Genomic DNA, 20,949 nt, shown 5'->3' with positions numbered 1-20,949 from the left:
CACCCAAGCTATGGAACCCTGTGCCAACACCAAAAGGAAGGACAATCCTCTTTGCTTCGTTGTTCTGTGATGGTTTCATTACAGCCTCTTAAACTGAGTGTGGAGGTCATGAAAAAGCTGGCCATAGAAAATGGATTCTGAATGCACAACAGCCAAATATGACCAGCACGTGTGCATTGCACTATACACCATCAGGCCCCACACCACCAATGTCCACTGCCTGAAATAGCTCAGCTCACACTCAAGACTACCATGTGTTCTTTTTTAATTTAATATATTTATTATATTTCTTTTTTAACATATACATTTATATTATTACACATGGGTAAAATAAACTACATACAGCAGGAAGAACCACAAGACAATCTGGAATTATATAAATGTTACATTCACGGCGATTTGGCTATTTGTATTTGGCAAACTTGAAGTAAATATCTTTATCTTGTTGGGTCTAAATTTCTGAATGGAGATTAATATCTATCATATCTCATCTCTATTAACTTAAAACATCTATCTTGATCTAGAAACATCTTAACCCCTAACCTTAACTGAAAGACTAAACTATCTGGTCTTCAACCCCTTCAGAGACTTGAGAAGGAATAAAAGTTAAATATTTGAGTGAACCCAGAGTGCAAGTCAGCAGGTTCTAAAAAGAAAAAAAATGACTAAGATAGTTTACTTCCTGAACAGTTACCCAACACTCTCTATAACGTTGGAGCATCATCTTCAACCTTCTGGCCCAACATATCTGACAGACATATTTGCGAGACAGGAGCTACTGAGGATTTGTTTACTCTCTGTCTTGGCAGAGTTTGGCTATCAACTCTGCCTGCATCTAAACTTGCCCATTTTTAGGCAGAATTCTGTCTGTGGCAGAAATGAGGACATTTTTCCCAGTGGCAGTTTGCCACATTTGAAGCCAACTCCATAAGGAGGTTCTTTGTTGCTCATCTTCTTCTTTGAAGCAGACTGGGTGTTTCCAGGAGTTAGCTTATCTTGTCAAAGAATCTTTAGAATAATGAAAACATCTTGAAATGCCATGTTCTGTAGGTCTCTGAGGCTTTTGAAGACCTTATTTAACTATTTTACCTCATATATCGATAGAAACATATCTATCTAGTAGACCCAGAATACATATTATTGTGATAAAACTAGTTTTTCACATGAGCATGATTTGTATCAATATCACTGAATTAAAAAATAACCTTATTTGTGAGTAACAGTTAGGGCTTTGAGATGAGGAGTAGATTCAACAATCTACCTTTTGTTCTATCCTCCCTCTATATTTCTACAACCCCCTTTGTTTCTTTTCAGCTCCTATCTCCTTACCTACAAAAGAGAGATAAAGGAAAAGAGATATGTCCCTGAGTCAAACCTAGTTTCCTCTCTGTAAAAGACCAATAATAACTTATAACCAACTCCCAATGAAAATGAGCATCTGTAGACCAAGAGAGTAAACAGAAAGCTATCCACCGCCCCCCCCTCTTAGAGGAAATGGGATATTTTTCTCTTAAGGTTTCTTCAGGCTGATTTAGGGCAAATAATTCCTTTGAAGCCCTCCCGCGCCACCCCCCCCCCCTGCAAAAAGAAATGGGGAAAATGGTTAAGTAAGCCAGGGATAGCATTTGTGGTCCATTTTCAAAAGTTGTGAAATTCCAGGCTTAATAGGAGTCCTATGTGGGACAGTCTGAACTGCTGAACCAATTGGGACCAGAAGCTTTCTACAACGCTGTCCTGGAAGCTGTCCTGTTCTGGTGGGAAACAGCACCTGAGGTGCCTGGGGGCTGGAACATGGAGGATGCAGGATGTCAGCATCCAGCTTGCTGAGAGGAATGAATCCTGTCAGGTTTGATCCAGGGTCAGCGTCCAGTTCTTTTGTTCTGAAAACATAATTTCTCACAGCATTATACAGTTCTAACATTGTGATGGTATGAGGTGTGCAGGGTGTACAGAGCACTTAAGTCTGGTTCTCTGCTCATTGTGTAAGCAGAAGTAAGACATCTGCAAATCTTCCTTCATGCCATACTAAGAATGGCCTCTAACTATAAGTCATAGAGAATCTGTGACCAACATGAAGCCTTGTCTACGTACTACCCTTCGTATCTCAGCCAGTCTCAGAGCTATTCCCATGTGGTGGGATTAGCAATATTAGCTTCCTGCTTGTTCTGCAGTTTGAATTCTTTACATCCTGATTGAAGTCCCCTCCCTCACCCCCTCCTGATCCCACCCCCTCCCTCACCCCCTCCTGATTCCATCCCCTCCCTCATCCCCCTTTCCTCCCTCCCCTAGTCCTTAGTAAGGGAAGATCTCCTCCCCTAACATCTGACCTCTGCTTATCCAGTGTCCTCTGTACTACCTGTAACCTCTTCCTCTGTGGCCTGGGAAGGCCATGCCGCCAGGGTAGAAGTGAACAACTTTAGGAGGCCTGAATCCATGTCAGAAGTAGTCCCTACTCCACATATTGTGGGACCCACATACTGTGCATTCTTAACTGCTGTGCTTTCACTACGCAAAGCTTCCTGTTCTTATGGACCATAGTGACATAATGATGGAAAACAAAGTATTTTGTGCCATCATGTAGCCCCTCAGCATGTATCAAATTAGTATCAATTTTGAACTGAATTGTGTTAGAGTATTTGGTCTAATAGGTAGTTCACTGAGTTGTTGACTTCAGTTTCATTAAAAAACAAAATCATTGAATGAATTTGGGCTTTGGACTCCTAGTACTGTAGAATTTGGACCCTGATCCAGCCATCTTCTGTAACCAGGCAACTTCTAGTGGAGGGACTGAGACACCAACCCAGCCACAAAACCCTCAACCTACGACCTATTCTGCCTGTAAGATGGAGGTATAGAACTTACGGGAGTGGTCAGCCAACAACTGATGTAATTTGAGGCCATGCCGTGAGAGGGAGCCCACACCTGACCCTGCCTGGGTGACCAGGAACTGGTGGCTGGATAGCCCAGAGACCTAGGATAGAAAAAAAAATGAATAAAATGATCCCTAATGATACTCTGCTATACTCATAGATTGGTGCCTACCCCAACTGCCATCAAAAAGGCTTCCTCTGGCAGATGATAGAAGCAGATACAGAGAAACACAGCCAAACATTAGGTGGAGATAAAGTCCAAATTGTAGATCTCCATTGGGTCCCTCCCCTTGGAGATGTGGGAACCCCACAGAAGAAGGAAAGGAAGAATTGTAAGAGCCAGAGGGGTCGAGGACACCAGGAGAATACAGCCCACAGAATCAACTAAGCAGGGCTCATAGGAGTTCACAGAGACTGAAGCTGCAGTCAGAGCCTGCAGGATCTGTGCTAGGTCCTCTGAGTATCTGCTGTGGTTGTTGGCTTGTTGCTTTTGTGGGAGTATCTCTGACTCTTCTGCCTGCTTTGGGAGCCTTTTCCTCCTCCTGTGTTGCTTTGCCTTGATATTAGGGTCTGTGCCTAGTATTATTGTATCTTGTTATCCTGTGTTCAGACCTAGGAGGCCTGTTCTTTTCTGAAAGGAAGAGGAGGAGGAGTGGATGGAGGAGAGGGAAATTGGGAGGAGTGGAAACTGCAGTTGTAACATATTGTATCAGAGAATTTTTTTTTAATTGCTGAATGAATTTGGGCTTGGGATTAAGAATTCCCAACAGGGGGGCTGGAGAGATGGCTCAGAGGTTAAGAGCACTGCCTGCTCTTCCAAAGGCCCTGAGTTCAATTCCCAGCAACCACATGGTGGCTCACAATCATCTGTAATGATATCTGGTGCCCTCTTCTGGCCTGCAGGCAGACATGCAGGCAGAACATTGTAAACACAATAAATAAATAAATCTCTTTTAAAAAAAAATAAATAAAGGGCCTAACGGTATGGACCACCATGCCTAACTTCTATTTTTAAAAAATCCCAACAGTTTATAAAATGGCACTAAAAGCACTGCTTCCATTTCGTACTTCATATTTATGCAAAGTGGCACTTTTAGTATTGGCAGCTATAAAATCAAAATATTGATGCTGGATGGTCTATTGTATGAAATATTCAGCCAAAATTTAATTATTCATGTAAGACAAATATGCTTCCATCTCATTAGTATGCAAATTTTCTTTTGTCTTTAAAAATGCTAAAACTGTGTATACACAAAAGAATTGGTTAAAAATAAATTTCTTCATGGTTTATTACTAGTAAATAATGGATTTATATAAGTGTGTTACATACTCAGGGTCACATAAGTTTTTCAGGCAGAAAGGACTCATGAGTAGAAAGGCTTTGTGATATCCTAGTCTATATGACTATAGATAGGTGGTTAATTTTAATTATAGAGGAGAGGGGCAGAGCACAAAATATAGTGTGTTTTTGTGTATACATTCAAGTTGATAACATTGTTTGCTTCCTAGAATGGGGACAGAGTACTAGGGGTGCATGGTTACATAAGGAAAAGCAACTTTAGCATGCTAACTGCGAATCTGATGGATTACTGATACACTTATCTTTATCTCTCTGAAGCATTTAACAGTATTGTCTGCTCTCTTCTTGACTTCATTCTACAGCCTTCTTGACTTCAAAGTACCAATTGAATCAGTTGATCTGTAGTCTAGTGCCATCAATTTCCAAGGAGTCAGCTTTTTTTTTTTTTTATGAGAATCAAGGTAAGAAAACACCATGGCAGGTGTAAGGAAGAGAATGACACAAAAATAAAATAATAATTACAAAAAAAAAACCCCAGTACATTTGCCATATCACAGTTTGGAAACAGCTAATTCTACTGTATATTGCCACTATTGAAAAAAAAATAAAAATGGATTGCCTATCATGCATAAAGCTCTGACTTTAAGCTTTAATATGATCCCCCATCTCTAGTGACTCCAGCTGAGCATCTGGAACCAGGTTGCCTGAATTCTATGAGACTCATGTCCTATTAGCTGTGTTGCCTTGAGAAGACTGCCTATCCCTAAATTTCAATCTCCTCACCCCTAAAAAGGAGGGAATCCCCAGCCAGCCAGCTAGTCGTATATGGGTTGGGTGCCCCTTTACAGATTATGCTAGGGCAATATCTGGAGTCAGTGCCTGTTCACTGCAGTTCCTACATGCTGTGCCATACATGCCACAAAGGAAAAGCACTGTCCCCCACCTGGGCTGCTGTGAACTGTTCCCAGCAGAGGTGGGTGGGGGAGGGGTGAGGTGGCTCCCTCGGAATGGTCCTTACAAAGAATCAGGAGCCAGACTTCTTGACACTGACACCTTCGATCTCTGTGTGGTCAGACTCCTGCCTGTAACTTTTATAAGGTCACAGAGACTTTGTCGTCCCTGTTGTTGGAGGGACGACAGGGTGTGACTTACGGTCCAGACAAGGAGGCAAGAGTCAGTGTCCCATTCTGCACCCCTTTCAAGATGCTGCCCGTGGGGCCCATGGAGCAGCCGTTGTTTGCACAGCATACCGCTCCAATTGCAAAGACATGGCTCCTTCATGAGCCCCCGTGAAAGCAGAGTGGTTCAGACATCTGAGCACCAGGAAGCATTCCAAATCATGCCCAAACTGCAGTAACAGGAAGGGAGGAAACAAGCCGGCCCATTTTCTCATTCCCTGGTTGTCATGTGTGACTTCTCTGCCTCCCTCCTGGCACAGCAGATGCTGTGACCACTCTCATGTGGTACGCCAGCTGTCACCTTTCTCCTGGCTGCCCTTGTGGCCACATCTGCCAACATCCACACACCCACACGTCGGCCTTGGCCCACTCTGCATCCTGAGGCATCAGGACATGCTCCAGGCTCAGCAAGGCCAGGATTCAGCCTCACTAGCTCTGGCACACCACACTCCAAGTTCAGGGAAATGGTCAGTGACCAGTGACCCCATTACTACTTCAGTGGGGAATCTTGCCCAGAGACAATCTTCTGGCTCCAGAAGCTTGCGACATGGGATTCTGATGAACGGCTTGTGATGGGAGGGAAAGGAATTCAAAGTCAAGATGGACCTGAAGCTACTGAAAACAACAACATTTCCCCAAAAAGTAAAAATAAGCTTCCACATCAAAGGGATCTTTGTCCTTTGTTTTTTAGGCAAGCACCTTTCTTGCCTAATAGTTCCTCGTCCACCTCTTCAAGCTTGCTTCCCTTCCCACCTACCAAATTGGCAGCAGGTCCTAGTAAGCTTTAAGTGTTAGCTTGACACAGCCATGAGAGACATAGTCTCAGCTGCAGCATCACCCAGACCAGATGGCCTATGGGCAAGTCTAGTTTTTAGCTGATACAGGAGGGCCCAGCACACTGCGAGCAGCACCATTCCCTAGGCAGGTCCTGAGCTATATAAGAAAGCTGCCTACACATGAACCTGGGAGCAAACAAAAGGAACACCCTCCCTGGGTTCTGCTTCAAGTTCCTGCTTGAATTTCCTCCATGAGGGACTGTGACCATTAAATGGAAATAGACACTTTGCTTCTCTGGTTTGCTTTTTGTCCGAGTGTTTTATTGCACCAACTGAGAGGAAAATAGAAGCCGTGGGCTGGTAGACTCACTGCAGGTATTCTGCTCAGGGAGATGAAAACCAACCCTCAACCATTCCAGGTGAAGTTATTATTAGGGACATACAGCATTGAACCCTTTGACCCACCATTGCTTTTAGGGACTTTAGAGAGGAAGACAGAGCTCAAGATAGTGCCTGGCTTGGATTTCATGTCCTGTTTCAAAAATGTTGATGAAATTATTGTATTTTAAGAGAAAGGGGGAGCCGGTTAATAGATGCATCTTTAAAGTGGCTTGGAAGACCCTGCCCTCTTAGATAGAAGTTTCTAGGAACAGCAGTACAGAAACTCAGCTGCCTCTCAGCAAATGGCTCAGCCTAACCACCTCCTGCTGACACCTCCCCCAACAGGTGTGCCCAGAGCAGCCTGCGACAGGGTCAGACTTAGGAGCCGGACTCATTCCTGGAGAGCTTCACTGGACTCTGAGAAAGCACGGGAGGTCCCACGTTCTATCTGCTCAGCGAAGCAGACTTCCAACACCACTTCTTCTCATCATTTTGCGGAGGGAAGTCTGTCTTGAAACAAATGCTTACAGCCAGCCATCAGAGAAGAAGAGCTCTGAAAGATATGGGTGAATGTAAAAATAACTTTTTTCTCCTGGCTCAACTGTTATCTGGGAGGCTTACTGCCTCCTTCTGCTAACCTATGCCTAGTCCTGGAAGTTTCTAGCCTCCGTACAATCTAACCTTAGACTTAGAATGGTTTTAGCGTCTGAGACTTACTGCTTAATAAGCTCGCCTTTATTTGTTCTTTCTGAGCTCTGGGCTGGCTGGTTCAACTCAGCTGGTCTGGCTCAAACTCTTCTCCTAGCTGACTGATTTAATCTGGCTTCTCTCTTGGCCCAGAATTGCTCTGCTTGGTCTCAAACTAACTCTTCAATTTGCTCTAATCTTCTGGCTTCTTCTCATTTTCTGGCCTGTTCCATCTTCACCTGAGTTCTCTCTGTGTGGCCAGTCTCCTGTTACTGTCTTGATAAAACTGCCTCCCCCCGCCCCTCTCAAAAACTGCCTCTTAAGTGGCTTCCCTTTCCTCCCTTCTTGTAAGAGTTGGGCATATCCTATTCTGTCAAATCTTCTCTGATTCGTCACGTTTTCTGCCACTCAATTAGACATCACTTTCAAACATTTGTGCTTCCTTCTACAAACTAACTTTACCTTTGTTTGGGATTAAAGGCATGTATCACCATACCTGAACCTAAGCTTTTCTTTACCTGATACTTGTTCTATACCAGGCTGGCCTTGAACTCAGATCTGTTTGCCTCTGTCTCCTGGATTAAAGGCGTGCTTGTATTCCAGCTGGATCACACAGACCTAGAAGAGCTTTAAATGTGATCTTTTGCCAGAACAGCCATGTTCTGAATTAACATTCCTCTTCAGGTGAGCACCCAAAGGCAGCAGCCTCCTTATAGGGGCACCTTGGTCATTCTCCAAGAGTCTTCTGTGTTTATGGGTTCCATTTGCTGAAAAGCATCTCCCATGTAGTGTCAGGGTATGTGTGAGGACACACTCACCAGCATCCTCTAGCTGAAAAGCCTATCAGAAAGCTGTCAGCATGGGAAACTCAAATCCAACTTTCCTTCTGCCTGTGCAGTGTTTTCCTTGAGGACCCATGCAATTTCATTAGTGTCTCACAGTGGACACATTTGCAGAGGCCACGATAGAGCTAAGCCGTTCGTGTGCATAAGTATTTTAGAAACTACTTTGGCCATACTTCATTGTGTGTCTTAGATTGGTGTCTGTTGCTATGATAAAGCACCATGACCAAAAGCAACTTGGAGAGAAAAGGGTTTATTTCATCTCACAGAGTATAGTCCATCATCCAGGGAAGTCAGGGCAGATATTAATGCAGAGGCCACGGAAGGGTGCTGCCTATTGGCTTCTTCCCCATGGCTTGTGCAGCCTGCTTTCTAAAGCACCCAGGATGACCAGACCAAGGTTGGCACCACCCACAGCAAGCTGGGACCTCCCACATCAATCTTCTACCAAGAAAACGGCCCCGCAGACTTGCCACATGCGTATCTGGTGAAGGCATTTCTCTCAATAGAGGTTCCCTTTTCCCAAATGACTCTAGCTTGTATCAGTTTGACCAAACACTGGACAGCATGCAGAGCAATACAAGGTACATATTAAACAGCACTATATAGATTGATCTAATTTTATTTTAAACACACACACACACACACACACACGAGAGAGAGAGAGAGAGAGAGAGAGAGAGAGAGAGAGAGAGAGAGAGAGAAACTTCACGTTATAGATACCCTCCCTCCAGAACAACAAAAAATTGCAATCACTTTTTTCTGGGTGGGGCAGTATGAAAAGGTGTACTCCGTACTAGTCTTCATGAGTCCTATTGCACCAATGGTCAATGGAATCAGAAAGCAAGCCTCAGTTTCACAATCACCACCTCACAGGAGAAGCACATGATGGATTCTTTTGGAGTATAAAAATGGTTCTTGCTACTTCAACACACAAAAATATTAGACACATATGTCCAGCATGGAGTAAGGGTGGAGTGGCGTAGGAGGGCATGGAAAGTGGGAGGGAACCATGATGGTGTTAAAACTAGAAAAAAAAATCTGTATAACCCTATTTTATGACTCAGTGTCCTTGTGTCTATACTCTCTGAATTTCCTCATCACAAAATACTGCCTTCTGTTGATTTTCTTTCTAAATTTAGACTATATTCACACTTAACCTATTTACAAATACATGTACATTATAAGCTAGGATCTCCATATAGGGGAGAATATGTGATTTTTTTTTAATCTGAGCTTGTATCACCTTATCTAATATTATGCTTTCTAAATTCATTTCCTTTTAAATTTCATGGTTTCACATTCTTTACAGCTGGATATATTCCATTTTGTGTATGTACCACATTTTATCATCCATTCATCCACGGATGGACACCTAAGCTGGCTCTATCTTCTTGCTATTGTGAATAGAGCACAATAAACATGGATGTGAAAATATCTCTGGCAAGGCACTGGATGAAGGAAAGATCTTCCTTGCTTCTGGACCAACAGAATAAACATCATGAGAATGGCTTACCAAAAGAATGCCGCCACAAATTCAAAGCATTACCAATCAAACCTTTGATGTCATACATCAGAAATCTAGCAAACAATAATCCAAGAATTCATATGGAACCATAGAAGACCACAAATAGTCAAAGCAATCCTAAGAGAAAGAATACAGCTGGAAGTATCACAATACTTGACCTTAATTATGCTGCCACAGTGACAAAGACAGCCTGGTACTGATATAAAAACAGACTGGCAGACTATTAGTACAGAATAGAAGACCCCGAAATAAATCAAGTTCATGGTGTGTCAAGTTGACAAAAAAATATATATATATACACACACACACACAACAGAAATTAAGCAGCACAGTGACCAAGTAGCTGGATGAGTGCCATTAAGGTAGCTATCATACCTAAAGACCACAGAGCCGCTGTATGTAGACTAGACAAGAGAGCCCACAACCTTGGACTCCACTATAGAGACCACAGAAAGAGACCATGTATTATGCTCAGTGCTGGGGAAGCCTTCATGCGAACTCATCAAAAAGGTTACTCATTTTAAAATGAGAATTGAGACATAGGATGTTCCTTACAGAGCCACTAGTAAAAAAACAAAAATGGTAGCACTAGGATTAGAAGGCAGGACTATAATTCTAACATCCATCCTTTGCTGTGCTGCCTGCTCATAGAGCACCATTTGAGTTGCCTGGCCAAAGGCCCAAGGATGCATAGGAGATAAGGAGGGGATGTTAGTGTGATCTCTGTGACTATTTATGGAGAAAGAGATTGGGTCTAATACCATGGAAACCCTTGATTCTTTATACATGACACACTTCACCCTACCCTAGCCAATCAGCATCAAGGTTACAATAAAGCTGTTCCACTAAGAACTGTGATGCCTACCTATTGTTTGGTCTGTTCTGAGGAAGACAACCCTAATTGTACCTCTGCTATCCTAATAATGTTCTGGAACACAAGACCTACCAGCCTAGCCTGGTAATTGGACCAACTGGGAATTGGGCCAGAGTAGCATCTATAAACTGAGGCAGGGTAATCTCAGCTCCAGGAGCCCCATGATGGGTGCTGTCTGAGCCAATAAGTCCTTTCTTTTAAGGAATGTGAAGACAAAACACAGAAAGAAAGTGGTGCTTTGTATTGGGCAAAACAGAGGGGATCAGGACAAAAGCCCTGTGTGACTGAGTCCACTGATGGTGGAGAATTAGTTTGACTTAGTGAATCCCCAATTCAAGAGAAGAAAGGTTTGTACTGCTCAGATCCAAGCATCTCGATTGACCTCCCAGGACTCGTAACAAAACTTCCAGGGCCTTCAACGTGCCTGCAGTCCAGGTCTGCGTGAATCCTCACAGGGAAGCATCCAGTCCTAAAGTTTTTCTGGATGAGACTCTGATCATTCAGCTAGAAACCTTAAAACCAGGAGAAGATTACACTATGAAACAATAATCAGTTCAGGCCAGTTTCTGTTGGGCCTGAGGGGTGGGTCCACACCTGGGATTCCAGAAAACCAGGTGGCTAGGAAAATCTCAGCTGCCTCTGGGCTTCAACTCTGATTCAGTGTGATATCAGGAAGCCCTGAAAGTATTTTAAACTTTGTTTAGAAGAAATGTTTCCTCAGGTAAGAGACAAATTCACACATTGTCCTGAAGGCGCGATCATATCAGTTCTCAGCAGACAATGCTTGTGAGAGAATGTGAATAAGAAAGCTGGGACATAGCAACTGACCTACTCAATAAGCCATGTGGTGTCATTAAACGGCAGGCTCTCCCAGAATCATGCCAAACTTTCATCTCAGGCATTATGCCTGAGAAGAAGGAGGAGGAGGAGGAGGAGAATGGAGAGAAGAGAGGGAGGAAGGGGAGGAAGGGGTGGAGGGGGAGGAGGACAAAGTAACTTGAAATGACAGAGAAAAAGAGCAGAGAGGCCTACCAGATGTACAAACCGTAAGACCAGACACTAAAAACATAAATTTCATACAACAAATACATACAACAATATCTCCTAAATGCATCCATCACCAGGTGGAAATGAGGTGGACCACTAACTGTCTTGCTGCTTTTTCCTGCCTATAGTCTCTTCTCAGATCAAATCATTCATTGGAGGCCTAGATCCTATGGAGCAGGAGGACAATATCTCAAACACTGACATCACCAGCTACAGAGCGAGAACCGCCCTGGCCTGTGTGTCTATTCCCTTCATGTTTTCAAGGCTGTGATTGGAGATGTCACTGGGCTGTGTGGTCTACTCACGTGCTCCTGCTGAGAGGCATGCTAGAACAGAGACATGAACTACTTTTAAGCTAAAATCTAAATGTTAATTTATGTAGCTGAAAGCTTGCTCGCTCTCTCTTCCTTTTTTAAAATGGATTTTACTAGCCAAACAAGTTCTATTTTCAGACTTGGCCACATCTTTATCTAGTGTTTCCAATGTGGTCAGAAAATAGAGGATTGCACTTTCAACAGTTTCACTGAAGTTCAAAGTCAACATTAACATGCATAATGAAAACTAATGTTTACGGAACAGATCTCCACAGAGGTCAGATGCTTTCCAATTAGATATCCATTACGAGTGAGGCTGGTGACATGAACCATGGGACCTTTACTTTCCTGATAGCTACTGTTGCTATGCAGGCAAGCTCATCTCTCAGCTTGTCAACAAGCTGATGCCCTAAAGAGGATGCTAATTCTCTACAACTGAAGGCAATAGATCACCCTGTGATAGCTAGAGTTAACTTTTAACTTGCCAGAGTCTAGAATCACCCAAGAGATTGGCCTCTGGGCATGCCTCTGGAGGGTTATTTTGATTTTGTTGAGGTGAGAATACTTGCTTTTATTGGCCCTATTCCCTGGCTGAAGTCCAGGAAGGGAAGGAAGGAGGAAGGGAGGGAGGGGGGAGAGGAGAGAAGAGGAGGGAGGGCAGAGAGAGAGAGAGAGAGAGAGAGAGAGAGAGAGAGAGAGAGAGAGAAGCATGCATGCACCCCTCTCTGCTTTCCAAATGTGGATGTGACCAGCTGCTTAGAGCTCCTGCTGTCCTGACCTCCCCTCAACAGTGGACTTAGAAACTGTGACCTAGAATAAACCCTTTGCCCTCAACCTGTTTGTCAGAGTATTTTATCACAGCAAAGGAAAGAATTAGGACATACTCTTAAGAAGTTATATTCACTCAGGAGGATCTTTTCTAGTTCCATCTATTTGCCTGGAAATTTCAAGATTCCTTTGTTTTTAATAGTTGAGTAGTATTCCATTGTGTAAATGTACCACGGTTTCTTTATCCATTCTTCTGTTGAGGGACATCTAGGTTGTTTCTAGATTCTGGCTATTATGGATAAAGCTGCTATGAACATAGTTGAGGAAATATCTTTGTTGTATTGTGGTTGGGGGTCAGGGAGCAGGGCCTGCCTCTGACATGAACTCTAGTGCCTGTGATTTGATCGCTTCTCCTTGGCAGGGAGACCCTGTGGACACACAGAGGAAGGGGATGCAGGCTATCTGGATGAGACCTGATAGGCTGTGATCAGAAAGTGGGGGACGAGGTCCCCTCCTGTCAGAGGACTAGGGGAGGGAAATAGGGCAGAAGAGGGAGGGAGGGTGGGAACAGGTAGATGTGAGCCAAGAGATAACAATCAGGTTATAATGTGAATAAATTATAATAAAAACAAAACAACAACAACAAAAACAAGTTTACATTCAACAACAACAAAAGTTTATGTTCTTGGGAAAAGAGAGGAAATCAGAGCTGATATGCTATCTATTACATTAAAAGATTATAAATTTATTTGAATAAAGCAAAGTTTGTGCAATTTCAAGGATGGGAACTTACTAGGAAGAGTTAATAGGCCAGGGCCAGCTCTCTTAGAAAATGTCATAGTTTTACAAGGACCCAGAAGAGATGAAACCTTGAGTAAATGCCGAGCCTTGTCACTGTGACCTCAGAACAAAGAATAAACTAGCTCTCAGGTTTATGACAAGGAGAAAAGGAAGGCTCGGTTTTGGTTCTTCCTCAGGGAGAGATGGTTGCTGTCACTCAGGTTAGCAATGTTCCCTAGCTGTGCCTCTCCACTAGTGTGCTGAGATGCCCAATAGGCATCCTAATGATAAAGTCCTGTGCTTCCAGTCTTAGGCTACCTTTCTAGTCTTTGCAAGTCCCCAGCATCACCCTCCAGGTCAAGCATTAGATTTATCATTATTAGATGCATTTGAATGTCCATCCGTATTACTACAGTTGTTAACAGACTTTTTGAGGAGTCCCATCTGGAGAACCATATGTTACCATCACAGGAAACCCCCTGTCCCCTGGCCCTTAGGGTTCTTAGTCTCATTAATAAAAGAATTTAGGAATGGTCTAGAAGGATTCGTTTTTTAAAAAAACAATTTTATTAGCATTTAAAGGAAAAACCACAGAGCAGGCAGCTCTGAATAGCTAGGGAGGGAAGATGGGGAGGAGGGGAGAGAAAACCATGTCTCACGGAGTTAGGCATAGAAGTTTGGCACAGAGCCACACAACAAAAAGAATCTACCTTAGCTTCAGAAAAGAGTAGAGAGGCCCATGTACTAGACAAGCACCCTTGGGTTCTGGTTAGCATCCAAGAGAAAGAAACAGAAGAGAAGAAAAGGAAAAGTGATGCCCGTACCACTCTGGCCAGCATCCGATGAGAGGACTTACTCATGTTGGCATAATAAGTGGGATGCAAATGGCCCCCAAGCTGAATATTTAGCTATGGTCAATTTTAAGAGTGACTGTGGTAATTAATTCAGTGAACTGACTGATGGTCGCATGCTGGAACACGAGGGATATATTGTGAATGATTCAGCCCTGCCCATCTCTAAAAGCAGGCAAACAGGGAGAGAGAGTCAGGAGATGCTGTGTGGGGACTGCACTGAACAAAAGTTAACAGCAAAGGTCCAGTGGTACCTGAGTGGGGCACTGCCATGGGTCTGACACTTGTGTAGAACCAGCTTAAAGCCCATTCCTTCTAGCACCTTTACTGCAGCCTATTTCAGAGCCTATGACTTACAGGAACGCTAGAATCTGTTGCTCTGGTCTCTTTCCATCCAGGATGCCTTTGAACATGTCACCAGACTGATTCTCCTAAAGTTGAAATCTGATAATGACTCCCCATTGAGTGTTTCTGACTGTCAGGCACTACACTGCTTGTTTCACACACATTATGTCATTCTACCCTGTCTTCCCAGTGAAAAAACAGAGTGACTGAGGTTAAAAACTAAAGTCTCAAAGCTCATAAAGTTAGCAGTAAGGTAAATGGCAGAGCTGGGACTCAAAGCAGGCTGGGCCTACATGCTCCTTTTGTCTTCACTATGAACATAAGTTGCTTCCTCTTGTCAGGCAAACCTTGTATGTGTGCAGAAATGACTCAACCAGAAAAACAGGGTTATTAAAAAAAAATACTAACTGTGGTTCTGCTTCCACTTAAGACATAGAAAACTACAGGAGGAGATTGTTTCCACCCTACAATGTGGAAAGGCTTAATAGCTCTGTTTATTAAAAAAAAAAATCTAGCTTTTGTTGAGCCTATCAGATCACAAGAGCCCACTGAAAGCTGTGGGCAGATCACAGATGCTAAAAAATCTCCATCATCCTGGGCCATTTGCAAAGTTGGTGGTGTCCAACATGTGACAGTTTGACACGATGTTGTCATCAACAAATGCGCTGGGATGTCCTCATAGCTGTCCTAGGATGCATGTGATCCAGGCCACATGTTAGACTTGCCTGGAGAGCAGCAGACAGAGAAACCAGAAATATTGTATAAGAAGAAGAATTCAGTAAGCTTTCTGTCAAAAATATGAAAGCCATAAGACAAGTGGTATTACTCAAAGACGGAAAAGGCTACACAGAATTATGCCTTTCAAAAAAAGGTATGATGGAATAAAAACTTCCGGATAGCCCATTGCTAGCACAGTTGAGCATCAAGAATATTAGGATAGGTCTTTTAAGAAGCATGACTATCAGGGAAAATGGAAATTCTGTTGTATTTGCAGAATTGAAGAGTCCTCAGTGATATTCTTAAAGTGCAGAATAGAATGTTGGACACAGCAGTGTGTGCCTGTACCCAGTCAGTAGCTCCAGCTTTAATAGGCATCCCGTATCCAAAGAGATACAGGAGTGACTGAAGAAGACACTCAAGGTCAAGGCTAGCTTCTAGCTTCTGCACACCTAGGCATGGGCATACATACATAAACACACAAAAAAAATCACAACATACATTTTTAAAGTAAAATTAAAAATTGGAGATGGGTATTAAATTTTTTCTAATTTTTACTCTTCTTAAATTTTTGACTGCCTAGGGTAAAATAGTAAGCCTGAGTTGTGAGATGAACATACACAGACATTAAAAGCGCTGCACAAGGAGGAGCTGGGAGATGATGGCTCAGTGGAAGAGTGCTGATGCTCACACATGAGTTCAAATGCCCAGAGCACACAAAGAAGGTAGGTGTGGTGGAGTAGGAACTTTAGCACCACCCCTGGGAGCTTGGTGTAGCAGGAGGATTTCCCGGATTAGCTGTCACCAGCCTAGCTCCAGGTTCAGTAAAGAGGTCCTGTCCTGCCCTTACACAGAACAGGGTGTGCATACCACCTCCCAATACATACATCTATACTATACACACTCACACACACACACTCACAATACAGGCTCTCTCACACATACACGCTCACACATATACACACATACACACTAACACACACTCACAATACACATTCACATATACACACTCACTCATACATGCATATTCACATATACATGTACACTTGTACACACAAAAGTATGCTCACAAAAGACAGAAGAGGAAACAAAATTATACAGTTATAAGATGTACCATCTGGTCAGAGTTGTTGGCACACACTTGCAATCTCAGCTCTTTGGAAGTGGAGGCAGGAAACTTGTGGCTTGGAGGCTTGGCCAGGCCAGGCTGAGCTATAACACGATGCCCTCTCAAAAAAGGAAGGAAGGAAGGAAGGAAGGAAGGAAGGAAGGGAAGGAGGACATAAGAGAACTAAATAAGGAGAGACCAGAAGAGAAGAGAGGAGAAGAAGGCCGCCATGGGTTAGATGGAAGAGAAGCACATGGCTGGTGTGGATGGAGATTTGGCCCAGATGAAGAACATTAGCAAGTCTCAGGGAATGAACTCAGGTTGTCAGGCTTGGCAGCAGGCACTTTTACCCACTGCACCATCTCACTAGCCCAGGAAGCTGACACAGAAGAATTAAAAGTTCAAGGCTGACCTGGGAACATAAATTTGAAGATGACATTCACTGTTTCTGAAAAGGATGGAAGAAAGGAAGGAAGGGAATAAAGAAAAGAAGCCAGCATGGTGGTGTGTAACTGTTACCTCAGAATCAATTCAAGGCAACCTGGTCTATATAGATAGTTCTAGGCTAGCCAGGACCACAAACAACAAGATCGTGGCTTCAAAACGATCTACATCTATTATAAGATCTTTAAATCCTTCTGGAAAAATGGAGTCCCACTCCAAATTGTACTCCACTTCTGTATGACCTCAGAACTTTACTGAGCTCTTCTTAGCCTGCTTCCCTGTCTCCAGGGCACTGGAAGACTCACTCCCAGCAGGCTCCTCTCACAGACAATGGACAATGCTGCTGGCTGTTTCTTTTCCTTTTTTGGGGTGGGGGACTGAGAGGGGGCTTGGAGTCCTCTTCAGCAATTCTAATTTTTCTTTGTATCCCCAGCACTTAGCATATAGTAGGTAAATGAGTCACGCTGGATTTTTCTTTGTTTGTATCAAGTTATATATTTCTGTCAAGTATAGCATGTTGTTTGTTTTGCTAAAGAGTACTAAATAATATGCTCATAACAAATTCTTCAAAACACGTACAGGACAACTGACAGAAACCAAAAGCAAAATAGAGAAATCTACAACTCTGTGTGAAGAACATAGCATGCTCTCTTCCTGTCACTTGATGCAATGACACAGATGTCCAGAACACCAGCAACTAACTTCACCTCGCTACAGTACCAGAACACTCCAACCAGAAAGCTCCAGGTTAAGTATTTCCCCTAGTGCACATGGAACATTCATCAAGAAGAACCATTTTTAAAAATAATTGAAATCATACATATTATATTCTTTGAATGCTATGAATTAAATTAGAAGTTAAAAAAAAAAGGAAAGACATTTGGAAAATGTAAAAAGATTTGGAAACTCCACACTCCTTTTATAAATAAGCTTTGAGCCAAGTAAGAGCTTATGGGAGAAATGAGTAAACACTTTCAATGTGGTGAAAACAAAAACGTCACCTATCAGAACTGTGGGAGGTGGCTAACGCAGCCTTACGGGCTTCTGTTCAGAGAAAAGAAAGAGCTTAATTGACGAAGCCAAGTGTTAGAACCTGGGAGGAGAGGAGCTAAATGAAGTCAAAACAAGCAGAAGGAAAGAAAGGGTAAAGAACAGAAAGCGAAGAAAGGGCACACAGGAACCAAAAGCCAGCTCCAAGACAAGCTTAGTGAAGTTTCTCTGATTCAGCTAATGGACAAGACATTCTCCACAGTTGCGTGGAGAGTGGGAACTCACTTTGACATGAACTCTGGTGTTCCATATTTGACCACCTCCCCTTGGTTGGGAGGCCTGGGGGCACTCAAAGAAAGAATAAGCAGGCTACCAAGATGAGACTTGATAGCCTATGACCATATAGTGGGGGAGGAGGTCCCCCTCGGTCTTAGACCTAAGGAAGGGAAATAGGGTGAAAGAGGAAGGGAGGGAGGAAGGGTACAAGTGATGGGATAACAGTTGAGTTGTAATCTGAATAAATTAATAAAATTAAAAATAAAAAAACAAAACAAAACACTTAGCTGGAATTATCAAGAAAAGGAAGGCTGGACCTGGGATGCAGCTCAGTACTGCAGTGCTGGCCCGGCATGCACAGATCCCTGGAGGTGAGCCCCAGCACTAGCGGGGAGGAGAAAATACAAGTTGTCAATATCAGAAGTAAAGGCTACTGTAGATTTTGTGAATAGTTAAATGATAAGGAAAATTATTGAAAAGCTTGGGCCAACAAATATAACAAATAAAATGGATGATTTACTTGAAAAGCAGCGGTATAGACTATCCATGAACAGCTGAAAATTGAAAAAATAATACCATGTCAACAAATTATAACACATGTACCACTTGAGAATCAATCTGACAAAATAGATCCAAAGTATTGAATATTAACCATTATTGAAAGAAATTAAAGATATTAAGAAATAGGGTATTAAATCTTATAATGGGCCAAGCAATTTAACATCACCATCATCATCATCATCATCATCATCATCATCATTTCTTATTATACACCACCCATCCCCCAATTGATCTACAGAGACAACATAATCCAGTGAAAATCCCAGTAAGCCTTATGGATGGAATTAAAAAGCCAGCTGAGGGGCTGGAGAGATGGCTGCTCTTCCAGAGGACCCAGGTTCAATTCCCAACACCCACAGGGTGGCTCATCACTCCTCATAACCCCAGTCCCAGGGCATGAGTGGGGACCAGACACAACACATGGTCTGGCAGACATATATGCAGTCAGACACCCATAAACGTAAGGACATTAATTGCTAGAAACTGAAAAGATAATTGAACTAGGGACACTCACGTTACCTGTTTCCAAGACAACACTGGCATGAGCCTAAAAACAACAGAGTAAATAGCCCAGATTTGGAGCCTCACCTGTGACATCAGCATTGCTGATGGTGAGAGAATAGTGCTCTCTAAGATGGTGCTGGAAAAATGTACACCCTACCCACCGCAAATGATTATTTTACCTATGGAAACAATTTAATCTTTGCCTATGGACAAAAAACAAAGCAAAATGAACTCAGAGTGGATTATAGTTCTAAATGTAAGAATCACAGCTAAGGTATCTGTAGAAGTAAGTCTTTGTAGCTTCAGATTACACAGACTTCCTGAATAGGACATAAAAACCATGAACTATCGTGCTGGAGAGATGGCTCAGTGGTTAGAACACTGGCTGCTCTTCCAGAGGACCTGGGTTCAATTCCCAGCACCCACACGGCAGCTCATAACTGTCTGTAGCTCTCACACAGACATAAACGCAGGCAAAACACCAATAAACGTGAAATAAAAAATAATAAATTTAAAAAATCATGAACTATCAAACGTTAACAAATTACATCTCTCTGGTGTTTTGGTTCTTTGGCGATTGTCTTAGATTGCTTTATTTTGTTGTGATAAATACCATGAACAAGAAGAGCCACTCGGGGAGGAATGGGCTTATTTCAGTTTACAGTTTATAATCCATCATGAAGGAGGTCAGGACAGGAACTCAAAGGCAGGAACAGAAGCAGAGGCCATGGAGGAAAACTGCTTACCGGCTTGCTCAGCCTGCTTCCCCACCACTCAATACTCATTTACCTGCCCAGGGGTAACATCACCCGTACACATAAATGAGAGAGAGAGAGAGAGAGAGAGAGAGAGAGAGAGAGAGAGAGAGAGAGAGAGAGAGAGAGAACAGTGCTTTCGATAATAGTGCTAGAAAAAGCTACTCCCACCAAAAAAGCACATTAGTTTACCAATGGAAACATTTTAATCCTCACCTATGTAGAAAAAAAATGTACATAGGGCATGAGCTAGGCCTCCTATGTCTATCATCAATCAAAACAATGCTCTACAGACTTGTCAATAGACAATTGAAGAGAAGCAATCTCTCAATCGGGGGTCCCTCTTCTCGGGTGACTCTAGTTCATGTTATTGACTAAAAAACAAACAAAACAAAAAAGAAAAATGAATAAAATAGAAAAAGAACAGACTTGGAAAAATATTCATAGAATTATATTGGATTAAAAAATACCTTGTGGCCGGGTGGCGGTGGTGCACACCTTTAATCCCATCACTTGGGAGGCAGAGGCAGGAGGATCTCTGTGAGTTCTAGGGCAGCCTAAACTACAGAGAGGGTTCCAGGACAGCTAGAACTGTTACATAGAGAAACACTGTCTCAAAAAAACAAAAACTAAAACAAACAAAAAAAAACATCTTGTGGATACATCTTTCAATATCATAGTAAATATATTTGATAAAGACAGAACTCCAAGAGCAAAATGGCAGGCCAGAGGATTCCAGGGGCTAGGTATATGGAGAAAGAGCTGCAGTCAAAGGGGCTCAAGGGATACTCGGGGGCCTTGGGTGATAGAAATAGCCCATTTATTATTTTGGAGGCTATCCAGCCCGAAATATTTGTTAAAAGATAGTGTTAAAAGAATACCTCCTATCTGGGCATCGTGGCACACGCCTTTAACCCCAGCACTCAGGAGATAGAGGCAGGTGGATCACCATGAGTTCGGGCCAGCCGGATCTACAAAGTAAGCCCAGGACAGCCAAGGCTACACAGAGAAACCCTGTCTTGAAAAACCAAAAACCAAAACCAACCAACCAAG

At 42.8% G+C, this 20,949-nt stretch overlaps 1 long non-coding RNA gene across 2 annotated transcripts in view; it reads right to left on the bottom strand.

Moving 5' to 3' along the window:
* LOC311603051 overlaps positions 1-20,949 on the bottom strand; it is a 58,637-nt gene that overhangs the window by 28,365 nt on the left and 9,323 nt on the right. For both annotated transcript variants that reach the window (XR_014780932.1, XR_014780933.1), the window contains exon 3: positions 2,863-2,971. This is a non-coding gene — a long non-coding RNA (uncharacterized lncRNA). The remainder of the gene's footprint in view (positions 1-2,862; positions 2,972-20,949) is intronic.

The sequence above is a fragment of the Acomys minous genome (assembly GCF_964271855.1).
Source record: "Acomys minous genome assembly, chromosome: 8".
Classification (NCBI taxonomy): Eukaryota; Metazoa; Chordata; class Mammalia; order Rodentia; family Muridae; genus Acomys; species Acomys minous.
The sequence above is the reverse complement of the archived record's forward strand: the minus strand, read 5'-3'. Positions and strand labels throughout refer to the sequence as shown.